This window comes from Neofelis nebulosa, chromosome 7, assembly GCF_028018385.1.
Source record: "Neofelis nebulosa isolate mNeoNeb1 chromosome 7, mNeoNeb1.pri, whole genome shotgun sequence".
Taxonomy (NCBI): Eukaryota; Metazoa; Chordata; class Mammalia; order Carnivora; family Felidae; genus Neofelis; species Neofelis nebulosa.
In genome coordinates, this window is record NC_080788.1 from 116,899,683 (window position 1) to 116,923,267 (window position 23,585).

The 23,585-nt window shown below is 40.2% G+C and overlaps 1 long non-coding RNA gene across 1 annotated transcript in view; it reads right to left on the bottom strand.

The window, feature by feature from the left end:
- Nucleotides 1–753: 753 nt before the first annotated feature.
- LOC131517433 (uncharacterized) overlaps nucleotides 754–23,585 on the bottom strand; it is a 55,072-nt gene continuing 32,240 nt past the window's right edge. Inside the window, exons 3-5 of the long non-coding RNA XR_009264593.1 lie at nucleotides 13,178–13,309; nucleotides 1,739–2,144; nucleotides 754–1,378 (exon numbers count right to left, since the gene is read on the bottom strand). This is a non-coding gene — a long non-coding RNA (uncharacterized LOC131517433). The remainder of the gene's footprint in view (nucleotides 1,379–1,738; nucleotides 2,145–13,177; nucleotides 13,310–23,585) is intronic.

The window sequence follows — 23,585 nt, forward strand, 5'->3', positions numbered from 1 at the left end:
GACTTTCCTCATCATGTCTGTAACTTCAGGAGCATGCGATGGTAGCAAACGTCCACAGTTGGTAAGAGGGTTTAATTCAGGGCTACCTGTTCCATTTTGTTAGAGGCAAGGAAGTTGTCACATTGAGTGTCAGGGATGAACTAGGCCTCACGGGAGCTTCTGCAGTAACAAGGATGCTATTGTGGGCTTTTCTGGGTCACTGCCCTTGGACACTAGTTACAGTCTCTGACATTCAGAGGCTAGGTCCAGATGGGAAAGAAGGTGTTTCTATTATGATAAAGAGTGAAAGGGAAGGAAATTCTGCCATTTGCCACAACATAGAGGAACCTGGAGGGCATTATGCTAAGTGAAATAAGCCAGACACAAAGGCAGATACTGTATGGTCTCACTTACGTGTAGAATCTGAAAGAGTTGGACTCACAGAACCAGGCAGTAGAACAGCGGTTGCCGTGGGCTTGGGAGGTACGGGGAAATGTTGGTTAAAGGGAACAAACTCAGTTATAAGAAGAATAAATTGGGGGGGCGCCTGGGTGGCGCAGTCGGTTAAGCGTCCCACTTCAGCCAGGTCACGATCTCGCGGTCCGTGAGTTCGAGCCCCGCGTCGGGCTCTGGGCTGATGGCTCGGAGCCTGGAGCCTGTTTCCGATTCTGTGTCTCCCTCTCTCTCTGCCCCTCCCCCGTTCATGCTCTGTCTCTCTCTGTCCCAAAAAATAAATAAAAAACGTTGAAAAAAAAATTAAAAAAAAAAAAAGAAGAAGAAATTGGGGGGACCTAAGGTACAGCAGGGTGACTACAGTAAATAAAACTATATCGTATGCTTGAAATCTGCCGAGAGTAGATCTTAAGTGTTCTCGCCACTGAAAAATGTATACATATATGAAGTCATCACATTGTACACCTTCAAAAAAAATCACACTGTACAACCTAAACTTACACAACTTCCGTTTGCCATTTCCACCTCAATAAAGCTGGCCAAAAACATTTTTTTTTTAATTAAAAGAGCACAGTGGTGATGCCCAGAAAAAGGCTGAGGCTCTAAGGGGACTCCCCAGAGGAAAGGTTGAAGGGAATGACCTAGACAAAGCGACAGCGAGTGACGCGAGCGGGAGGCAGTGCTGCTGGGCAGTGATCATGGAGGCGGGCGAGGGCGACCAAAGGGAAAGGCAGTGACACTGGACTCGGGAGTTACGGCACCTGAGTGAGGCGCAGTCCAGCTGCCACAAAATCACCTTCATGGCGCGGGGGAGGGCGATGACTTGTCCGTTCGTCCACTGATGGCCCAACTGTTTACTGCAAGCCAACTATACCCGGCAGCGATCCAGGTGAAGACTAACCACCGGTCAACAGGACGGGTTTCCTTCTTTCCATGAGCTTCCCTCCTGCCAGAGCGGAGGAGATAAGCAACAAGCGAAATAGGGCGCGTTTTTATAAAACTTCAGAGGAAGACAGGCGGTATGAAGACAACTCAAGCCCGGGGAAAGGCCGGAGGGTGGCTGCGGCGGGGGGGCAGTGCCGATAGCAATTTAGGTGGACTCCTCAGGGCAGGGCTCTCGGAAGAGCAGGGACTTCAAATCAGTGACCCAGAGAGGCTGGTGTGGGTTGGAGGAATGAGGAGAGGCCACCCAGGCCAGAGCCCAGTCAGTGATGGGGGAAAGGGGCACGAGGTGGCGCGGGAAGCCAGGCAGCCCGGAGTCCCTGGGGCCTTCAGCCTGGTCTCATCTTCTCCAAAGACCTCCTACCTGAGATACCCTGCCATTCTTCACGGTGGGGTGAGTACTCCTCTTCCCTTCGCGGGGCTCTCTTGCCCACCTGCAAGGTACTTTGTCTAGTGCATGGTTGTTTGCAGCCAGCTGAGAAGTCAACAGAGCTAAAAATAACAGTCTGGGCTGGAGCACGGTGATTAATCTGCTAAATTCTGCAGAGAGCCAGGAGCAGCAGGGAGACAGGCAGAACAGGCCGCAAGCACCCTGGGCAGTCTCTTCCCGGAGAAATCATCACAAAACTTCTGGTCCTGATCTATTGATTATTCGCTCACCAGTGAGAAATGCACCTCTTGATGTAAAGAAAAACAGCTCTTGGAAGGTTTGCTCCTTCTGAAGATGGCAAACAGCACCAGCTGTCGTAATAGCCTCTTCCTCTGTGACGCTGATTAAAAGAGAGAGAGAAGAAAAACAATGGTATTTACCTAATTATGAGAGCAGTATTTATGGTTGGGGAATTACACATGCAGAAAAGTATGAGGAAAAATCACCCAAGTATCACCACCTAAAGAGAACTATTATTAAGGTTTCTAATTTTATATAACTGTACAGTTAATATATATCTGGATATACCTGAGATCATCTGGGAGCTACAGTTTTGTATCCTAATTTTAAATTTGGCATTACTTAGCCATCGCTTTCCCACTGACAGTATCTTTTATAATTTCCCAAACTGGGCTCCAGGCTCCAGCCATACCAAGGGAAATAAGGCAGAGAGAGAGAGAGAGAGAGAGAGAGAGAGAGAGAGGTTGGGGTGGGCAAAAGGCAAAAATATGTCCCATGTGGTTGTTTTCTGAGGTAACACCATGGTGTTAAACCTTGGCAGTTTCCTGGCTTTCCTCCTCGGTTCGTAAGAGGATGTCATACAAAGAGAACAGGAGAGACTCAGAGACCCAGGGACTGGTTTTTAGAGCAGATGATTTTATTGGGCGTATAGTGGTCAGACTTCTTGCAATGCCTGGTAGATGCATTGCTGAGGACCATGCACAGACACACGCACACAAATGGCATGTAAACAAAATTTTGACCACCTGTATCGTGGCACACGTCCTGACTTTTGCCCTGCTAAGTGGGCCTCTCTAACCAGGGAAGCTGGCTGATTTTTAGTCTTAAGACATAAGGAGAGCTGTCTTCAGTGAAGATACTATCGGAGATGAACTGTTGTCTGCCTGACTCAGAACCACAACTCCAACTGCCTCCTCATTTTTGGCCCATGTGAACTCCTTAATGGTATTTGTAACGAGTTCGGCCTATGGAACATTTTAATCAGCTTTTGCATTCTTACAATTTTGGTGTCTTTGCTGTAGTTTTCATTGCTACTGTTGGCCAGGCTAAAGCAGGAGCCGAGCATAAACCCAACTCACTTCTTGACCGGCCCTGTCACAGTATATATGTAACTTTATTGTCCTTTCTTACTTATCAGAGTGCAGAGGGTCACGTGATGAACATTGTCACTTGAGGAACAGGCACTGTTGGCTGCCTGTCCAATAGTCATTTCCTCCTTTTGCAGCCTTGACCACGGTAAGAAAGAGCTAAAAAAGCACTGAAAAGGTAGGAATAAAAAGGCTGAATAAATATAAACTGTGACTGGTCTAAGCCAATCATGGGAATCTTAAACCTCTTTGCCAGATAATCACTTTTCAGCCTGCCTTGCTGCTTGACATGGCCGTGTGATCCAGCTCCCATGATGGGCAGAGGAAAAAAATCTGGAAAATATTTCCTTCCTGATGAACAGGATCCTTTGCCCCCCTTTTCTCATCTTTGAATGTAGTAGGAAGACCTCATGCCTAGAGCTGAGGGAGGCAGCCTAGCCATCTGGTGACGGTGAGGTGACAGCAGGAGGGTGAAAAACTACCGTGCTCAGGATGCCTATGCTGAAGGGCACAAAGGAACTGGATCCTTGATGACATTTTTGAGTTAGCAGTCAACTCTGGAATTGCCCACTTGGGGAATCTTTCTCAAGAAACAAGAAAATTCCTTCCAGTTTAAGGCACTCTTTCTTGCAGGTGAACCTATCCTAATTGATACATGCCAATGGTGGCCAATGCATGAGAGGATCAACTTTTCTGAAAGGCGGTGTTGATATTGTAGTAGCTGCAAAACTACAAACTAACAAATCCAATGTCAGGAGCTGACCGGGTGGGTGAATAGGATGCATTTTTCTTTCAGCTGGTGGAAGCTGATCTTTCCAGAAGATGGACAGATTAAGATGAAGGAGTGGGCAAAAAGGAATCATCCAGAATCTATATTCCACAATCCTTGAGTACAGTTAAGGTGGCATACTTTTTAGCTGTGTTTTCTGTTAAGCCTAAAAGCATATGTTTTTGACAACATTTAACAGAGGGAAGTTAACCTATATGGTCTAAGAACAGGGAGTCAGACTCACAAATGGAGACCTCTCAAAGAGCTTGGGACAGGCGCTAAGGAACGACATGGGGTTTAACTTGAACATGCGTTCATCCCAGAGCAGATGGCACAAAATAATGTGTATTCAGGATCAAAGGAAATTAGAAATACCTCTTAATTTCAGCTCTCTTACAACCATACATTTTAGTTTCTATCAATTTTTAGTGAGTGGTTATTCATTTTGCAAATTTGTTCACTGACAGTTTTAAATGGCCATCTTCCACACAGCATCTAAAATACTGTTGGATCTATACAAAAACTGAATTATGGAATCTCTTCAGGAATATGGTTAAGGAAAGTTCCTGAACTTTGAAGTCAGACCAACAAGAATTCAAATTTTCTGCTATTAACTAGCTGTGACCTTGGACATATTACTTTACTTCTTGAGCCTCATTTCTTAAATGAGGATAATAATATGCATCACAAACGTCTATTGGGTGATTGAAGCAAAGAATTTAAAGTACATGGGCACATGGGTGGCTCAGTCCGTTAGGCAGCCGACTACTGACTTCAGTTCAGGTCACGACCTCACAGTTGGTGAGAGGGAGCGTCACATGGGGCTCTGTGCTGGCGCCAGGGAGCCTGCTTGGGATTCTCTCTCTCTGAAAATAAATAAACTAAAAAAAAAAAAAAAAAAAAAGAATGTAAAGTACAGAACATGCAGATGATAAGTAATAGCTTCTCTGTCAATTAGGGTCTAACAGGAAATGGATGGAATATGCAAATTAGGATGTTTTAACATTTTTTTTTCTTCCTTACAAATGGAGTTATTTCCAAAGGAGGGAAGTACCGAGGGGAACCACATCTAGGAAAAATTTCCAGGTTAAACAAACAGAGCTGCTGTCCAAATTTAATTCACAAAGCTGTTTATCACCTCATTGTTGTCTTATTGAAAACCAGGAAACAATCCAGATGTCTGAGGATGGCAAATTGATTACATCCGTACAGCTGAATACCATAAAACTACTAAAAATAACATTGTAAAAGTAAACATATTGACACCAAATATATTAGTAATATAGTGCTAAGTGAAACAATAGTTTTTAAGATACTATAGAATCTATTTTGTGAAAATTACATTTCTATTATATTTATAATCTAGATTTATATATAGATATAATTATTTAAAGCCAGACCCTTAAGATTCTTTGGGGATCTTTTATAAACTTCCAGCCTTTTTTCAGTCCTGAAAGTGGTAGAGAGTTGATTTCACATTTTTTAGGGGGGCGGGGGGGGGGGGAGTCATCCTTGATTCACAATACTTGGTCAGTATTGTGTTTGGTAATAGGCCCTCTCAAGTGTGTTTGAACCAGAGCTGTCCCTGAGTCTCTGTAACTTCTTTGGGGTGGGGCTCAGGGTCAAGATGGAAAAAATGCTGTCGTTTGCCTAGTGGATTTAGAAAGCACTCCCTTGCCAAGTGTTGCTTTTTTTTTTTTTTTTTTTTTTGGTTAATTACGTGCAGGGTATCTGGAGCTAGGAAACCAATCTTCCCTTTAGAAAAGAGACTCTGAAAAGTCATTGGACTGACCATGGTTTAGCTCCACGTGGGCCAGATGACTGATGCCCATGTGTGCAATTACTTTAGGACAGAATAACCCAAAAAGTACAGCTGCCGGACTATTGTGATCTGTTTTCATTGTCTGGCTGGAGCCATACCTCTGAGGGTGGAGGGATGAACTTTCCTCTACAGCAAGGGAAGTGAACTGAAGTGGTTACAGTGTGACAGGTAGTAATGATATTAACAGGAAATATACATGTCCAAAAGTGTTCTAAGGATTCTACTTGAATCACCCCTTTAAATCCTCAAAATACCCTGTGGAGAAGATACTATTATCAGTGTAATTTTACAGAAGGAAGGAACCCATACATAGAGGGGTTAAGTACCTTGTCCACAGTTAAAGAGCCAGAAAGTAACAGATGGAATTGGAACCTCAGTTTGTGTGCAGAGCTGGGTTCTGACATTATGATCTGTTGCCTCTGTGAAGTGTGTGTAATGTCCTTGAGTGAAGCTGGCAGGACATAAGCAAATGGGAGAAGGGGGAAGTGGGCAAACTGGAGATGAATGTCCTGCCTGAAGAGACAGCTACCAGTCAGCAACTGCTGTTGTAGAGGAATGTGGGCTCAGTGTTTCCAGATGATGTGAGATTTCAAGAGAAAACGGAAATCTGGATTTTTAAGTAAAATTCCTAATTTAAGTTTTCAAATCTTTCCATTTTTTTAAAGTTTAATTTTTTTTGCAAGAGAGTGGGGAGGGGCAGAGAGAGAGGAAGAGAGAAAATCCCAAGCAGCCTATGCACTGTCAGCACAGAGTTTGACACGGAGCTGGATCTCACAAACCGTGAGTTCGTGACCTGGGCCAAAATCAAGAGTCAGATGCTTAACTGACTGAGCCACCCAGGCACTCCAAGTAAAATTCCTAATTTTATTTTTATTTTTTTAATTTTTTTTCAATGTTTATTTATTTTTGAGACAGAGAGGGACAGAGCATGAACGGGGGAGGGGCAGAGAGAGAGGGAGACACAGAATCGGAAGCAGGCTCCAGGCTCTGAGCCATCGGCCCAGAGCCCGACGCAGGGCTCGAACTCATGGACCGTGAGATCGTGACCTGAGCTGAAGTCGGACGCTTAACCGACTGAGCCACCCAGGGGCCCCTATTTTTATTTTTTTTTAATGTTTTTATTTATTTTTGAGAGAGAGAGAGACAGCATGAGCAGGGGAGGAGTAGAGAGAGGGAGACACAGGATCCAAAGCAGGCCCCAGGCTCCGCGCTGTCAGTGCAGAGCCCGATGCAGGGCTCAAACTCACAAACCACGAGATTGTGACCTGAGCCGAAGTCAGACGCTCAACCAACTGAGCCACCCAGGCGCCCCTAAGTAAAATTCCTAATTTTAAAGTACACTGCTGGCCAAAACACACACATATGTAACACACATTCATACTACCATGGACGAGTAATTTCTGAACCCTATATTAAAGAAGGTGGACATTTCCATGTTCAATCATACCCAAAAAAGAAGATAGCCGAGTTGATAGACCTTAGATGGGAGGGAGGAAAAACACTCCACCATTTATTATGTTGTCATGTTAAGTAAGTTAGTTTATGTCTCTGTTTTCTCATCTATTAGTTGGTGTGGAAAACAGTATTATCTCATAGGGTTTAGGTGGGGGTTAACTGGGATAACCAACTTTTTAGAGTATCAACCTGGGACACAGCCAGGCCAGACTAAAATATATGTAATATATAATATAGATTGTAAGTGCATAGAGTAAATGTATTACATACAATATATAATTATGGTTACATAAATATACTTTATTAGTTTAACAAAAAGTTTAGAAGATAAGCATTTATTTGAAATTATACATCATTCTGTATTATTTACTTTTTTAAATTTACTTTTAAATACTTTTTTTTTAATTTTTTTTTTTATTTATTTATTTTTTTCAACTTTTTTTTTTTTTTTTTTAATTTATTTTCGGGACAGAGAGAGACAGAGCATGAACGGGGGAGGGGCAGAGAGAGAGGGAGACACAGAATCGGAAACAGGCTCCAGGCTCCGAGCCGTCAGCCCAGAGCCTGACGCGGGGCTCGAACTCACGGACCGCGAGATCGTGACCTGGCTGAAGTCGGACGCTTAACTGACTGTGCCACCCAGGCGCCCCAATACTTTTTTTTTAAATTTTTTTAAATGTTTATTTTTGAGAAACAGAGTGAGAGTGGAGGAGGGGTAGAGAGGGAGAGAGACACAAAATTGGAAGCAGGCTCCAGGCTCCGAGCTGTCAGCCCAGAGCCCGATGTGGGGCTCAAACCCACGAACCATGAGATCATGACCTGAGCTGAAGTCAGACGCTTAACCGACTGAGCCACCCAAGTGCCCCATAGTTTCAAATACTTTTAAACAATAGCATGTTGGGGCACCTGAGTGGCTCAGTCAGTTGAGCATGATCTCATAGTTTGTGGGTTTGAGGCCCACATCCGGCTCTGGGCTGACAGCTCAGAGCCTGGAGCCTGCTTCAGATTCTGTCTCCCTCTCTCTCTGCCCCTCTCCCACTCATACTCTATCTCTCTCTCTGAAAAATAAACATTACATTTTTTTTAAATAAGCAATTACATAGTGCTACTATTATTAACATAATTATGTTAATTAGGACAATAAAAAGCTGTCCCAGAACCATTTGTTTAGAAGACTCTCTTTCCCCCACTGAACGGTCTTGGCACCCTTGTTGAAAATCAGTTGCCCATAGACGCATCAGTTTATTGTGTATGTTAAGACACGTAAGACTTTTTTTTAAAAGAAGCATGTAAATCAATAGACTAATTAGACAGGTATTACCTATTTAACTTTTTAATTTAATTATTTAATTAAAATAATAATGAACTTTATCTTTCTGTCCCATATTTTACTGTTTTCCTTTCCCAATAATACTTCTCTGAACTCCTTACAACCTTTAGAACTTGCTTCTCTTTTTTAACATAATGGTAAAATCGAGCGGTAAAACATAAAATTCACTTTGACTTGCAGTTTTGCTCTTCTCAGGCCTGCGTGACTCTAGAATCTAGGTATGGGTCCAATGCGATGACATCAAGCTAAATGTCATCGTAACAGAAGCATATGAACATGGAGGATTTTACTTCCAACCAGCAGATTTTCAGACTCGTAGAAATTAGTTTCCAGTTCTCCAGAAATGTCTATCCACATGTTTCCATAGGGCTGTTTTGACAGATTAGTTCTTTGTCAATTAATTAGGTCCTTTGCATCTATGGATTCATCATATAGGCGATCCAGGTCTTAAAAATATTCTAAGGGGTGCCTAGGTGGCTCAGTTGGTTGAGCAACCAACTCTTGATTTCAGCTCAGGTCATGATCCCAGGGTCATGGGATCAAGCCCTGCATCGGATTCTGCAATGAGCATGTAGCCTGCTTATGATTCTCTCTCCCTTTGCCCCTCTCCCCCACTCGCATTCTTTCTCTCTAAAATAAATAAATTAAATAAATAAATAAATAAATAAATAAAAAATATTCTGAAACACATTAAATGCTATCGTAATTTTAACCTCTCTTTCTCAGGAAAAATAGTTTAAAATCTGTTTTCTTTAATGTTTTTATTTATTTTTGAGACAGAGAGAGACAAAGCATGAGCATGGGAGGGGCAGAGAGAGAGGGAGACACAGAATCTGAAGCAGGCTCCAGGCTCTGAGCTGTCAGCACGGAGCCTGATGCGGGGCTTGAACTCACACACTGTGAGATCATGACCTGAGCCGAAGTCGGACACTCAACCAACTGAGCCACCCAGACACCCCTCAGGAAAAATCATTTTAAAGCACTGAGGGAACTTAACTTGTGAAACTGAATTTGGAGTCCACATAAGTTACCACGTAGTAAAGAAATTCAGAAGTCCTGTTTAACTCGGTGTCTTTTTCTGGTAGCATTTTTTTCTTTTGAATTGTGGAGCAGTCTTATTTCCAAAACATGAATCATTTTTCACAGTATTAGTTTTTGTCACAACGAACAAACATCAAACTCTGGTGGCAATCAGTTTATTCACTTTTAGGCCTCGTAGGGCCTCTTCAGAGATCATCAAACAATTTTAGAGAGCAGCATATACATTTCTGTTTTATCGGAATCCTTGTTTTCTTCAACGTATTTCCAAATTAGAGAAGGATATTCTTCTCATCCCACACTTTGAAGATTTGATTTTATGGTAGGCCAACATTTTAACATCTTTTATATGGAAGGCAACAATGACAGCTGTCTTACAGGCACATGCATAATGAGGCTATCTCCTGTTCTGTAAAATAAAAAATCTCATTAAGTGCCTTTGTACATTTTGAGAACTGAAAAAAGACTAAAATTTTTCATGATGAAAGCCTCAATTTCACAGGTAAACAAGCCACCTCTTGTTAGCAGTGTTAGATACCAAATGTACATGCTACTTAGAAACTATGATATATTCATTTTCTTTGGTAAGATATTTATGGACTGAATGGAACTCGGCAAAACTTAACTTTGCGCTGTCTGGTGAATGTGTAGCTAGACGAACAAGTCTAGTTTGTATTTGGATAAGATACCAATCATCTTTTGTCTTATTTTTGTGTGTGTGTGCTTCCATTAAAATCTTGGTAGAAATCAAGAAGATGAGTTGAAACTCCAGTTTTGAAATCAAAGTACACGAGAGCTGAAGGGGACATTTTTTTACATTTCAATGATTCGAAGCATCATCTACTGTTCCCTAGAAGCAGGATCTTGATGAGAACTGAAGAATTGACTCCACGCTGTAAGGCGTCAGCACGTCTGTCGTGAAACTTTGCCCTTTTGTTTGCCCATCTGACTTTCTAGCTGCAACTTTTGAATCAAGAAACGTTCACTCAATTTCATGGAGCAGTCAAGGGAACTATAATGATAATGTATTTGTTTTTTCCCATGGGGCACCCAAGGCAATTCAGCAGCTATACTTTTCAAGTTAGCATTTGTGTCTTTTGTGGGAGGGACAATAAAGTTTTTATTGATTTAGAAGTACTTGCCTACCTCATCCCAGATTTGTGAGATCATTTCTCTATGTGCTTTCACTTCCCATCTCCACCATGCCCAATCCCAAAGACTGTGCAGTATGTTGTTCTGGTTTTGTACCTCCCTAACCCAGTTGTATGTACGTCTTTCCATTTATTATTTAAGTAACACATTTTGCTTTATTTTTTAGTGAAGTTTGGGACATGCTGGCTTTGGCACTATAATCATACTCATTATCTGAACTCTTAGAAAACATGGTCACAATATTCACAATGTGAAACAACAAACTAGTGCTACCTTCATAAAAAGCAAAACAGTCCGGAGGCAATTGAGCGCAAACCGCTAACAGTCATGGTTACAATGCACTTGAGATTCACACTTCAGCTGCATCACTGGGAGTGACCAAAATGGGTGATCCATTACTGTGGAGTGCAAATCATGGTTGCCCACATCGGTGGACAACGGGAAATCAACAGTGGCTACAAAAGATGGGTAGTCTATGCTGTATCTCTTTGACACTAAAAAGCAATGCTGCTTTCAGCCTCTATTCTTTGGGCCACTCTATGAAGTTTGTACTTTTCCTTCAACCTTCTGTACTCATCACTGAAAATCAGGCCTTTTTTCTCAGGGAGAGGGTGTACTGAGACCAGGACTTACAATACTAAAATTGAACACCTGACAGCAAACCGAGAGGGTTGGTCACTCTAGCCAATTAAATAAGATAATACACATAAAGCACTTAGCACGATGCCAAGGACAGAAGTGTTCATTAGAGCCTCAAGGAAGTTGAATCTGGAGTTAGGGCACAGAGATGCTCCGAGGTTTCCCAATGATGGGAACGAACTGGTCCTGCTATATGGAGGCAAGGAAGGAGACTGGGAGAGAGGTGCCCAATAAGGACTCTGAGATGGGTCTAGGTTGGTAGCTTTATTTTATTTGTTGTTTATGATTCGCCATCAAGCTGCATATAAAGCTTTAGCTAGATTTTTTTATGAGGTCCATCGGCAAGGGAGACAGCAGTGGGGCGGCTAGATGCCAGAGAAAGACCACGCTGGAGCTGTTCCTTAACAAATGAAACTTAGAAAAACCTGGGGTACACTATGAGTGTATTAAGTCCTTGCATGGTAGAACTGCCAAAAAAAATTCGGGACACCCTGTGAAATATGAATTTCAGACAAACAGCACTTTTTAAATATAAGTACTTCTCAAATATTATATGGGAAATAAACTAAGCAATTATTCATTTTATTTGAAATTAAAATTTAACTGGGGATATTGTATCTTTACTTGCTAAATCGGATAACTCTATTGCATTGGGCAAGTGGGACCTTATGAAATGTAACTGATTTTTTTTATCACAATATGGGAAAGCCCAGAGATAGAGTGATCAATTGACAGACAACTGAAAAGTTAGAAACTAAAGGTTAAAAATGGTTATAATTGAATAGCAGTATTATAGTGATTTTATTTTTTTTTTTAATTTTTTTTTTTTCAACGTTTTTTATTTATTTTTGGGACAGAGAGAGACAGAGCATGAACGGGGGAGGGGCAGAGAGAGAGGGAGACACAGAATCAGAAACAGGCTCCAGGCTCCGAGCCATCAGCCCAGAGCCTGACGCGGGGCTCGAACTCACGGACCGCAAGATCGTGACCTGGCTGAAGTCGGACGCTTAACCGACTGCGCCACCCAGGCGCCCCAGTATTATAGTGATTTTAATGTACTTTTCCTAAATTCTACTTTTTCTAAATATTGTTATATTAATGTATAATTCAAATAGTATAGTGTTTGTGTTGGGGAGATCTAGAGAAGCACCTAAAGGATACATTACTCAGAACTAGCTAGCTGTTGTAATACACAATCCCCAACTTCAGTAGCAAAACCCAATGAAAACTCCTTCCTCACATAAAAGCCAAAATGGGTGTTTTATTTACTTATTTATTTATTTATTTATTTATTTATTTATTTATTTAATGGACTCATGGATATTAATTTTATACTTTGAGCTACAATCTTATAGTACATTATTTACTAAGCTGCTCAAATATTTCAGCTTTGGCCATTGGTAGTTCTTTCCATTGACTCCTGGTGCCCCTTTGACATACCCATCAATGTGAATTTACATTTTTTTATTACTTAAATGTTTATTTTTATTATTTTTTATTTTTAAATATAATTAATTGTCAAATTGGCTAACATACAGTGTGTAAAGTATGCTCTTGGTTTTGGGGTAGATTCCCATGGCTCATCGCTTACATACAACACCCTGTGCTCAACCCAACAAGTCCCCTCACCCTCAATGCCCATGACCCATTTTCCCCTCTCCTGCCCCCCCATCCACCCTCAATTTGTTTTCTGTATTTAAGAGTCTCTTATGGTTTGCCTCCCTCCCTCTGTTTTTGTAACTATTTTTTCCCCTCCCCTTTCCCCATGGTCTTCTGTTAAGTTTCTCAAGATACACATATGAGTGAAAACAAGATATCTGTCCTTCTCTGACTGACTTACTTCACTCAGCATAGTACCTTCCAGTTCAGGCAGCTCTCTTCCAAATGGGATTCAGGGACCCAGGTTACTTCCATATTGTATGGCCTTCATCTTTAATCCAAAGTTGTCATGGGGTTGTTTCTACCTCCATTCCTGCCAGATCAAATGGGAAAATGAGCATGAAGGATTTTAAGTGAAAGAATTTTGAGTGGGAAGATTTTTATGAGCCCAGGCTGGAAGTTCCATCATCAATTTAACCCACATTCCATCGACCAGAATTTAGTAGTTGATGCCACCAGAGACATGAATGAAAAACTTGAACTGAAGGAGTTACATGTTCCTAGAATGTTTCATGTTTCTATGGCCCCTTGATAAAATTATTCTGAAAGTTATCTAGAAGGAAAAATAAGGGCGAAAACAGTCAAAAACTTCTCAAAATAAAAATGATGATGATGGGGGCGCCTGGGTGGCTCAGTCGGTTAAGCTGAGTCCAACCTCAGCTCAGGTCATGATCTCACGGTTCGGTTCGTGAGTTCGAGCCCCGCATTGGGCTCTGTGCTGACAGCTCAGAGCCTGGAGTCGGCTTCAGATTCTGTGTCTCCCTCTCTCTCTGCCCCTCCCCTGCTCATGCTCTGTCTCTCTCTCTCTCTCTCTCTCAAAAATAAATAAACGTTTAAAAATTTCAAAAGTGATGATGACAAATAAGTGCATGGAGGGGGTATTTTCAGTATCATATATAATATTAAAAGTTTACAATATTGAAATCAGAATGAAACTCATATCAAAAATAGACACACACACACACGCACACACACACACACACACGCAGAATAGAGTTCAGAAAGTGACTTAAGTACGAATTAGAAATTGCTTTGAGTAGAATAAATGGGCTTTGCTTCCAAAGCCAATATATGACATGCATTCCCTTTAAAGGATCCTACCTGGGGTTTGCACTGACTTTGGCCTCAATGAATTGTTGATGTTTTTCATTATCTGCTAGCCAACACCTCCATCCAGACCTTACTGCCCTTTTATTCAACAATAGGAAGAAGCCACCCACTTATACTTGGGTGAGGCATGTTCAATGTCTTTGTCTGGGTAGTGGTTACACAGGTATTTACCCATGTAAAAATCCATCAGGCTGTACATTTAAGATTTGTCAAGTTTATTTTAGGTAAATTATACCTCAAAGAAAGATACTTTAAAAAGAAAAAAGTAGAATGACCTTTGAGCATTTATAACCAGGGGATCTGATTAAGCCTGGATAATTAAGAAGGCTTTGCTGGGCAAGTAACATATGAGCTAGAATTTGAAGTGCAAGATGCTGTTAAACAGGCAGAGGGCAAGGCAGACCATTCTGGATAGAAGGGCCAGCATGTATGAAGGCCCTGTATTGTAAAGTGTCTTGTAGAGGCATTCATCTATATGGTCTTTTAGAACTTTTATAGAGTTGTCTTTGACATTTAGATTCTTAAACCATCTGATATTAATTTTTGCGTATAATGTGAGGTATGGGTATAATTTTATTTTCCGTCACATAGATAACCAATTATGCCAGCCCTGTTTGTTAACAAATAATCCTTTTCTACTGATCTGCTATGCTAACTCTATCATATACCACGTTTCAGTATTTGTGTCTCTTTCCAGGCTTTCATTTTATTCAACTAGACTCTTTACATCTCCACCAATGTCACACCATCCTTAATTACTATAGCTGTATAAAGACTCTTCATATCTTGTAGGTATGTCTATTCATCTCTAAGTTTTTCTACAAGAGTGTCTTAGTTATTCTTGGCCTTTCCATAAACATTTTATTTTACTTTGTTTTATTTTTAAAGACATTTGGAAGGAAATTTATTATATTTACAAGCAAAACTGGTGGCCTATGTTTTCTTTGTTCTGAAACAAAAATATTCAAAGTTTGGCATCAGCACGTAATGAGTAATAACAAACCAGAATTATACTGTGATAGGAGTCTCAAAGCACGTTGATCCTTTATACATCTCAGGTTATAGTTTAAAGCTGTGGACGTTTTTCACTAGTTCATTATGAAATTACTACTACTTCCTTTCTCTGCATCTCAATTGCCCTATAAATGTGAAAAAAAGAAAAAAGAAAGAAAAAGAAAAAAGGCAATACAGACCCCAACGGTAGCTCACAGAAATCTTGAAGACTTCAGCCATCTATCCACGTTTACCTATGGCTATTCAATTTTGCAAAAGAATCAAATAACCTCATTTACCAGTACAAGAGAAACATTAGGTAATTTTATACCTTGGAAGATCTAAATTAACTGTGGTAGGATTAATGTGTTAGTGGTTTGCACACTATACAGTTAAATGCTAAAACAGAATGGGCATATAATAATTCCACTTACAGAGAATTTCAAATGAAGAGGAAAGTTTCAGAAGCCATATTATTTAAAGCCGAAGAGAAAACCCCTTACATTTTAATTTCTGCAAATCTCTCAACAACAAAAAAACTATTTCTGAAGAGTCTAACAGACCAACTAAAAGCAGAAGCAGCTTCTTTTCACTCAACCAAGGGGACACGTCTTCAGAAAAAATGAAAATGTAGACAATTACAGCCAAGACTCTGATCAAGATCTATGCAGGGAAGTAATGGGGCATAATTTAGAATTATATACTTGGAGCAGTTTGAAGAAGTTCTCTTGGGAAGAGCTGGTGAATTGGCAGATGAAATGTATGCAGTGATGCACAATGTGGAGCAGAAGAGCTGAGTAGACCCCCTCCTCTGAAGATTTTTTTTACAACCAGAACAGGAAACCTGAATAGCTGTGGTTGAAACCGAAGGAAGTATTTTCTTCCTACCAGATGATGTCAGAGAAAGCTGAATGAATGCCTGTAGCCAACTGTAGAGTGTCTGAAAATGTCGTGTTTATTTTCAGTTCATTCTCCTACGTTTGGGGCTGCTGGGCTTCACAACACTCCCGAGCACTGTCAGCTTCTGTCTTCGTTTCATCTAGCCGACCCAGTTGTGGTGCCACTGCTTTGTCACATTCACTAACTATCGGTGACTCTTTTATCTTAGTATGTGATGCAAAGGAATCCTCCAGTTCCAAACTAATGAATTTCTGCTTGGGGCACAGTATTCAGGTTCCAAAAATAAAATACGAATTGATTGAGAGTCTGATTTTAAAATTAGTCCTTTTAAATACGGTAATTTTCTGGAAGCACAAAGGGACCTTCAACAGCGTGGACTCAAGGTTCCTTCACATACCAACACTGGCTTTCTTCCCTTCATCCATTATTCCCCAACAGGGCTGTGCTTTATAATTCTCTGGTAGACAGATCTCTGTGCTTTCTTCTGGGACCAGCCTTCTCCACTTGTATTTCCCCAGGCCTGACTATAGCATAAGCTACCAAACCCAGAAGTTTACTTGTAACTTATTAAACAGTCTTAGAAAATGTAAAGTCTTCTATCCAAGGTTAATCCAAATATCTGTAATCACTACCTCTCCCCGACCCTAAACATTTTAGAATTAGCTTTTAAGGGGTGCCTGGATGGCTCAGTCAGTGAAGTGTCCAACTCTTGATTCCGGCTCAGGGCATAATCTCAGTCGTGAGATAGAGCTGGCGTTGGACTCCACACTCAATGTGGAGCCTGCTTAGGATTCTCTCCTTCTGCCCCTCTCCCACTTGCACATGCACTCACTCTCTCTCAAAAAAAATAAAAATAAAAATAAATTTAAAAAAATAGAATTAACTTTAAAAAATTTTTTTCTTATTTATTTATTTACTTTGAGAGAGAGTAAGCACAAGCAGGGGAGGAGCAGAGAGAAGGAGAGACAGAATCCCAAGCAGGCTCCACACCATCAGTGCACAGACTAATGTGGGGCTCGAACTCATGAACTGTGAGATCATGACTTGAGCTGAGATCAAGAGTTGGATGCTTAACCAACTGTGCCACTCAGGATCCCCGAAAAAGAATTAACTTTTAAGATCAGAAAAACATTTATTGGATTTTGATTGCAATTGCATTGAAAAAATACAAGTATTTGAGAGAGAACTGACAGCTTTATGATAATGTTTTCCAATCCACGAACATGGTGTATCTCTTGTTTTATTTGGGCAACTTTAATTCATTAAAGGTTTATCTTTTTTTTTTTTCAGTGAAAGTGTTGTGTGTCTTCTGTTAGCTTTTCCTAGGTATTTATATTTTTGAAGTTTCCATAAATATTATTTTTACTGTTTCTTGTTGCTAAATAAAAATGTAATAATTTGTGTAATTACATTTTACCTAACAGACTTGCTAGATACTCTTTAATAATTTGTCTTTAGATTATTTTGGATTGTCTACAAAGAAAATCATGTCATTTATGAATTATGACCATTTTATTTACTTCTTTACAATACTTATAAATTTATTTATTTCCTTGCCTTACTGTGTTGGCCTGGGACTCCAGAACAATGATTAATGGAAGTAGTAACAGATAACCTGTATCTTCTAATAAATCTTAAGGAGAATGCTTCATTTTTTTCAGAGGTAAATATGATATTTGTTGTAGGGTTAATTTTGTTGCAGCAGGAAGTTTCCTTTTATTTTTAATTTGCTAACAATTTTTTTAAAAGTCATGAAAGAGTGTTGAAATTTAACTAAGTAGTTGTATAACTTGAACTGGTTATATGGTCTTCTTTAATCTGTTAATGTTGGAAATTATATCAATTGATTTTCAAATGTTGAATCAATGTTGCATTACCAGAATAAATTAAACTTAGTCATAATGTAGTATGTCTTTTATATGTTGCTAAATTCAGTTTGCTAATATTTTATTTAAAAATTTTAAATCCATGTTCATTATTGAGCATTACCTATAATTTTCTTTCTTATTTTCTCTTTCTTGGATTTTAATTATCATGATTATACCATTCTCTTAAAATAAATTATAAAGTATTCTCTCTTTTATAAGTTTCTGGAAGAGCTGGTTTAAGATTGGAATTATCTATTTCTTGACTGTCAGGTAGAATTCAACACAATCATTCAATAGGATCTTGTTGATTTTCTGGCTGGTAGTTCTATCAGTTTCTGAGATGGGCTGTTTAAGTCCCCAGCTGTAATTGTGGTTTGTCTATTTCTCCTTTCAGCTAGATCAGTTTTTGCTTCATGTAATTTGAAGCTCTGAAGTTGAGTGCATACACATTTAGGATAATTATATCTTCTGTTAAGAGTTGAATTGTGTCATCCAAAAAGATATGTTGAAGTCATAACTCCTGGTATCTGTGAATTTGACCTCACTTGGAAATAGATGTAATCAGGTTATAATGAGGTCACGTTGGATTAGGGTTGGGTTTATAAGAAGAAAAAAAATTGGACACAGACACAGGGAGAAGGCAGCTATGTGATGAAAGAGGCAGAAATTGAAGTGATGCATCTACAAGCCAAGGAATGCCAAAGGTTGCCAGAAAACACCAGAAGCTAGAAGGCAAAAAGAAGGATTCTCCCCTACACGTTTCAGAGGGAGCATGGCCTTGCCAACACCTTAATTTCAGGATTTTACCCTCCAAAACTGTGAGATAATAATATATTGTTTTAAGCCACCCAGTTTGTGGTACTTAGGAAACTAATGTATCTTCCTAGTGGACTGATCCTTTATCATTGTGTAATATTCCTCTTTGTCTCTAGTAATATCCTTTGCTTTGAAATCTACTTTATCAGATATTAATATGCCACTCCTGGTTTTTTAGATCAATGTTTGCATCGTAAATCTTTTTCAATCATTTTTTTCAACCTACCTATTTCATTGAATTTGAAGTGAATTTCTTGTACACAGCATATTTTTAAGTGATGTTTATTTATCCATCCCACTTATCTTTGCCTTTTAACTGGTGTATTTAGACCACACTCAAGGTGATGTTGTTAATGCTTAAGTCTGCAATTTTATTGTTTTTGTTTCCACTAGTTCTCATTCCTTTGTTTCTTTTTCTTGCCTTTCTGTGGGTTATTTGAACATTTTTTTAAAATGTAGTGTGTTCGATGGGGCGCCTGGGTGGCTCAGTCGGTTAGGCGGCCGACTTCAGCTCAGGTCATGATCTTGCGGTCTGTGAGTTCTAGCCCCGCGTCGGGCTCTGTGCTGACAGCTCAGAGCCTGGAGCCTGCTTCATATTCTGTGTCTCCCTCTCTCTGACCCTCCCCTGTTCATGCTCTGTCTCTCTGTCTCAAAAATAAATAAACGTTTAAAAAAAAATAAATGTGGTGTGTTTGAGTGGATCTCTTTGTATACTTTAAATAGTGGTTGCTCGAAATATTACAATATAAATATATGACTTATTATGTTCTGCTGGCATCAACATTTGAGCATTTATAGTGAAGTTTAGTAACCTTACTTCTATTTAGGTCCCTTTGCCTTCTCCACTTTCAAATATCATTGTCTTGAGTATCAGGTGGTGTTAGTTTTTGTTTCAGTCATCAAATATGACTTCTAGAACTCAGGAGGAGAAGGACAGTCTACTGTATGTACCCATATTTCTAATCTTCCCATTGTTCTTCCTTCCTGATGCTCCAAGATTCCTTCTTTTATCATATCTTGTCTCTTTGAAGACGTTTCTTTAGCTAATAAGGGTAGGTCTGCTAGAGACCAATTCTTGGCATTTTCTTTCCTTCACAAGTGTCTTTATTTCCTCTTCATTCCTGAAGGATAGTTTCACAGGAAATAGAATTCATGGTTGACAGTTCTGTTCTTTCACCACTTGAAAAATGCACCACTTCCTTCTGGGCCTGCATATTTTTTAGGAGACATCTTCTGTCATTGGAATTAGTGTTCTTCATAGGGGATAGGCATCATCTGGAAGCTGCCTTGGCCCTTCTGGCCAACCTGGTAGTTCTCAAGCCTCAGCAAGTACCTGCAGCCTGGGTGATTAACTAAATCTTTCTTCGTGTATCTATAGATCAGGCATTCTTTTCGAAAACAAAGCCCATCTACACATCACCAAATTCTCTTGCACAAACCTCCCTCCCCTCTGGGCACCAAGGAACTAGACCCCCTTGCACAATCTCCAAGCTGAGATAACATCTGTAGCTGGCACCATCAAGTCTCCATGCAATCAAAAAATGCTATGGATTGGGGCACCTGGGTGGCTCATTCAGTTAAGCATCCGACTCTTGATTTTGGCTCAAGTTATGATCTCATGGTCGTAAGCCTGCTTAAGATTCTCTCTCTCTCTCTCTCTCTCTCTCTCTCTCTCTCTCTGCCTCTACCCCCCTCGCTCTCTCTCTCAAATAATAAATAAATAATAAATAGAGTAATGTTACAGATCAATGCACTCTCTTTACTGATTAACTGCCCTAAACTCCTTTAAAAACCCCTGCACCAGGCAGAAACCTTAAAGCTGACCTTTGGACAAGATTCTGCCTTTTCCCCAGATTGCCAGACACCTGAAAAAAGCTCAAACTCTTTTTCAAACAAAACTCTTGAGTATTGGCTTTTTGAGTAATGGGCAGTCAAACTTGGGTTTTGGTAACAATTTCTATTTTCAAGATTTTTTTTCTTTTTCTGAAGTTTCCATAAGTTTAATTATGCTGTGTGTTGGAGTAGACCTCTTCGGATTTGTTCTGTTTGGGATTTGTTCATCTTGAATATATAGGTTTGTGTCTTTTGCCAAATGTGGGACGTTTTCAGCTATTATTTCTTTGAATACTCTTTCAGTCTCACTCTCTTTTTCTGGGACTCTGATACGAATGTTTGCATTGTCTCACAGGTCCCTGATCCCCTGAAGCTCTATTCTTCTTTTTCCCTCAGCCTATCTTACCTCTTGTTCATACTGGGTAAGTTCTATCGATTTGTGCTAAAGTTCACTGCGTCTATCCCTGGTCATCTTCATTCTACTATTTAACCCAGCAATATAAAAGAAATTTTTAATTGTATTTTTCAGTTCTATAATTTTAATGTTTCTTTTTATATAACTTGTTTCTTTGCTCACATTTTCTGTTTTTTTCTTGTTTGAAAAGAATTTGTAATGATTGTTAAAGCACTTTACAATGGCCTCTTTAAAAATCCTTGTCAGATAATTCCAACATCTGATTCATTTCCATATTGGTATTAGATGATCGCTTTTTCTCATTGAAGTTGTGATTTTCTTGGTTCTTGGTATGATGAGTGATTTTCAATTATACCCTGGACATTTTGCCCATTATGTTTAAAAAAAAAAAAAACAACAAGAAAACAACTCTGGTCCCTATTTAAACACTTTATTTTAACAGGCATTTACCTTGTTTAGGTTTAGCATGCACGTTCTATCCAACTTTTGTGAGCTGTAGTTTCAGTGACAGTTTAATTTTCAGAGCCTTTGTGGTATTATTTTGGTTTACTTGCTTTTTTCAGATGACACTGGGATTCCCACTTGTTCCTGCTGTTGCTGCCTAAGAAAACAGAAGGATTTGTGCAGACTGGGCCATCTAGTGTCCTCCAGCAAGGAGAAGGGAGCCTTAGTTCTACAGGGACAAAGAAGCTTCCTGGCTGGGCAGCTTGTTGTGGTGGGGTCCCTCTTGCTGATGACCTGTCCTCCCACCCCAGTGTCTCTGGATGGAGAAGGGAAATCTCAGGCCCATGAAGACAAAAAGGTGTGCCATGCCTTGCTACTGTTGTGACAGCGCCTCTCCTGTTCATGTTATGTGGCCTCTCTAGTGTCTCTGACTAGGAGAGGGCAGTCTCAGGCCCACAAGGACAAAGACGACTTTCCTGCTTGGGATGCAAATTGTGATGGGGGCCAGCGGTCCAGTGCTGCTCAGCTGTCCCAGTATCTCTTGATGGGGGAAGTGAATCTCAGGCCCAGAAAAGTGCTATCCCTAACCACTAATCATTAGCAGGGCTCCTTGCCAGTGATGCCAGGCTCACTGGGTGGTGTTTTCCTGTTTGATACTGGTGGGGAGACGGCAGGGGGAAGGGGAATGGGAAGTGGTGAATGAGCCAACCTGGGCTACTTGCTGTTGCTAAGTTGGGTGTTCAGAAACACTGGGTCCGAGGTGCCGTTGGGTGAGGTGTTTGTAAAATACGCTGCTGCTGGGTATTGAGATTCCAAACCAGTTTGCCTTCTTTTTACAACCTTTTATTAGAGTTCTACTTTGGCTACCTTTTGTGTTACTTCCAGGGTCTATAGATGTATTTAGTGGGAAGGAGCAGGGAGAAACAAATCTACACCATCTTATGTGAACTGGAAATTATTTACTTATTCAGTTCTCTTACCATTTGTAGACTATTCAGGTTTTCTATTCATTCTAAAATCAGCTTTGGTAAGTTAAGTTTTCTAGGACTTTATTAATTTCATCTAAGTTTTCAAATGTGCTGTCAAAAAGCTTTCACTTTATTGTCTTTAAATCTCTATAGTTATAAAGAATTACCTATTTTTTTTTAAGATTTTATTTTTAAGTAATCTCCAAAACCCAACGTGGGGCTTGAACTCACAGCCCTAAAATCAAGAGTCACATGCTCTATCAACTGAGCCAGCTAGGCATCCCAAGAGTTACCTATTTTATAAGCCCTTTTTTTAAAATGTTTATTTACTTAATTTTTTTAATGTTAATTTATTTTTGAGAGAGAGGGCATGAGCAGTGGAGGGGCAGAGAGAAAGGGAGACACAGAATTTGAAGCAGGCTCAGAGCCTGATGCGGGGCTCGTACTCACAAACCATGAGATCATGACCCAAGCCCAAGTCAGTAGTTTAACCGACTGAGTCACCCAGGCGCCCCTATTTATGAGAGAGAGAGACAGAGTGCAAATTGGGGAAGGGCAGAGAAAAAGGGAGACACAGAATCTGAAGCAGGCTCCAGGCTCTGAGCTGTCAGCACAGAGCCCAACGCCGGGCTCGAATCTACCAACCATGAGATCATGACCTGAGCTGAAGTCAGAAGCTTAACCAACGGAGCCACTCAGGTGCCCCATAAGTCTTTTTGAATAGCTAGTTTATACCTTTGATGAGTCTTTCAACTTTATGTTAATTTATTAATTTCCTCCACTCTGCCTTTCTTTGGGTTTGTTCTCAATTCTTTTCCAAATTTCTTTTTTTTTAATTTAAAAAAAAATTTTTTTTTTTTTTTTTTAGTTTATTTATTTTTGAGACAGAGAGAGACAGAGCATGAACGGGGCAGGGGCAGAGAGAGAGGGAGGCACAGAATCGGAAGCAGGCTCCAGGCTCTGAGCCATCAGCCCAGAGCCCCACGCGGGGCTCGAACTTGCGGACCGCGAGATCGTGACCTGAGTTGAAGTCGGACACTTAACCGACTGAGCCACCCAGGCGCCCCTTTTCCAAATTTCTTAAATTGGAGACTTAGCTTATTAATTTTCAGCCTTTCTTCTTTTCCAATATATGTATCGTTTAAGACTATAAATATCCCTATAAACCCAGCAGTACTTACACAGAAAGTTTTGATATATAACATGTGGTCTCCTATAGAGGAGGGATGCCAGCTTCACCCA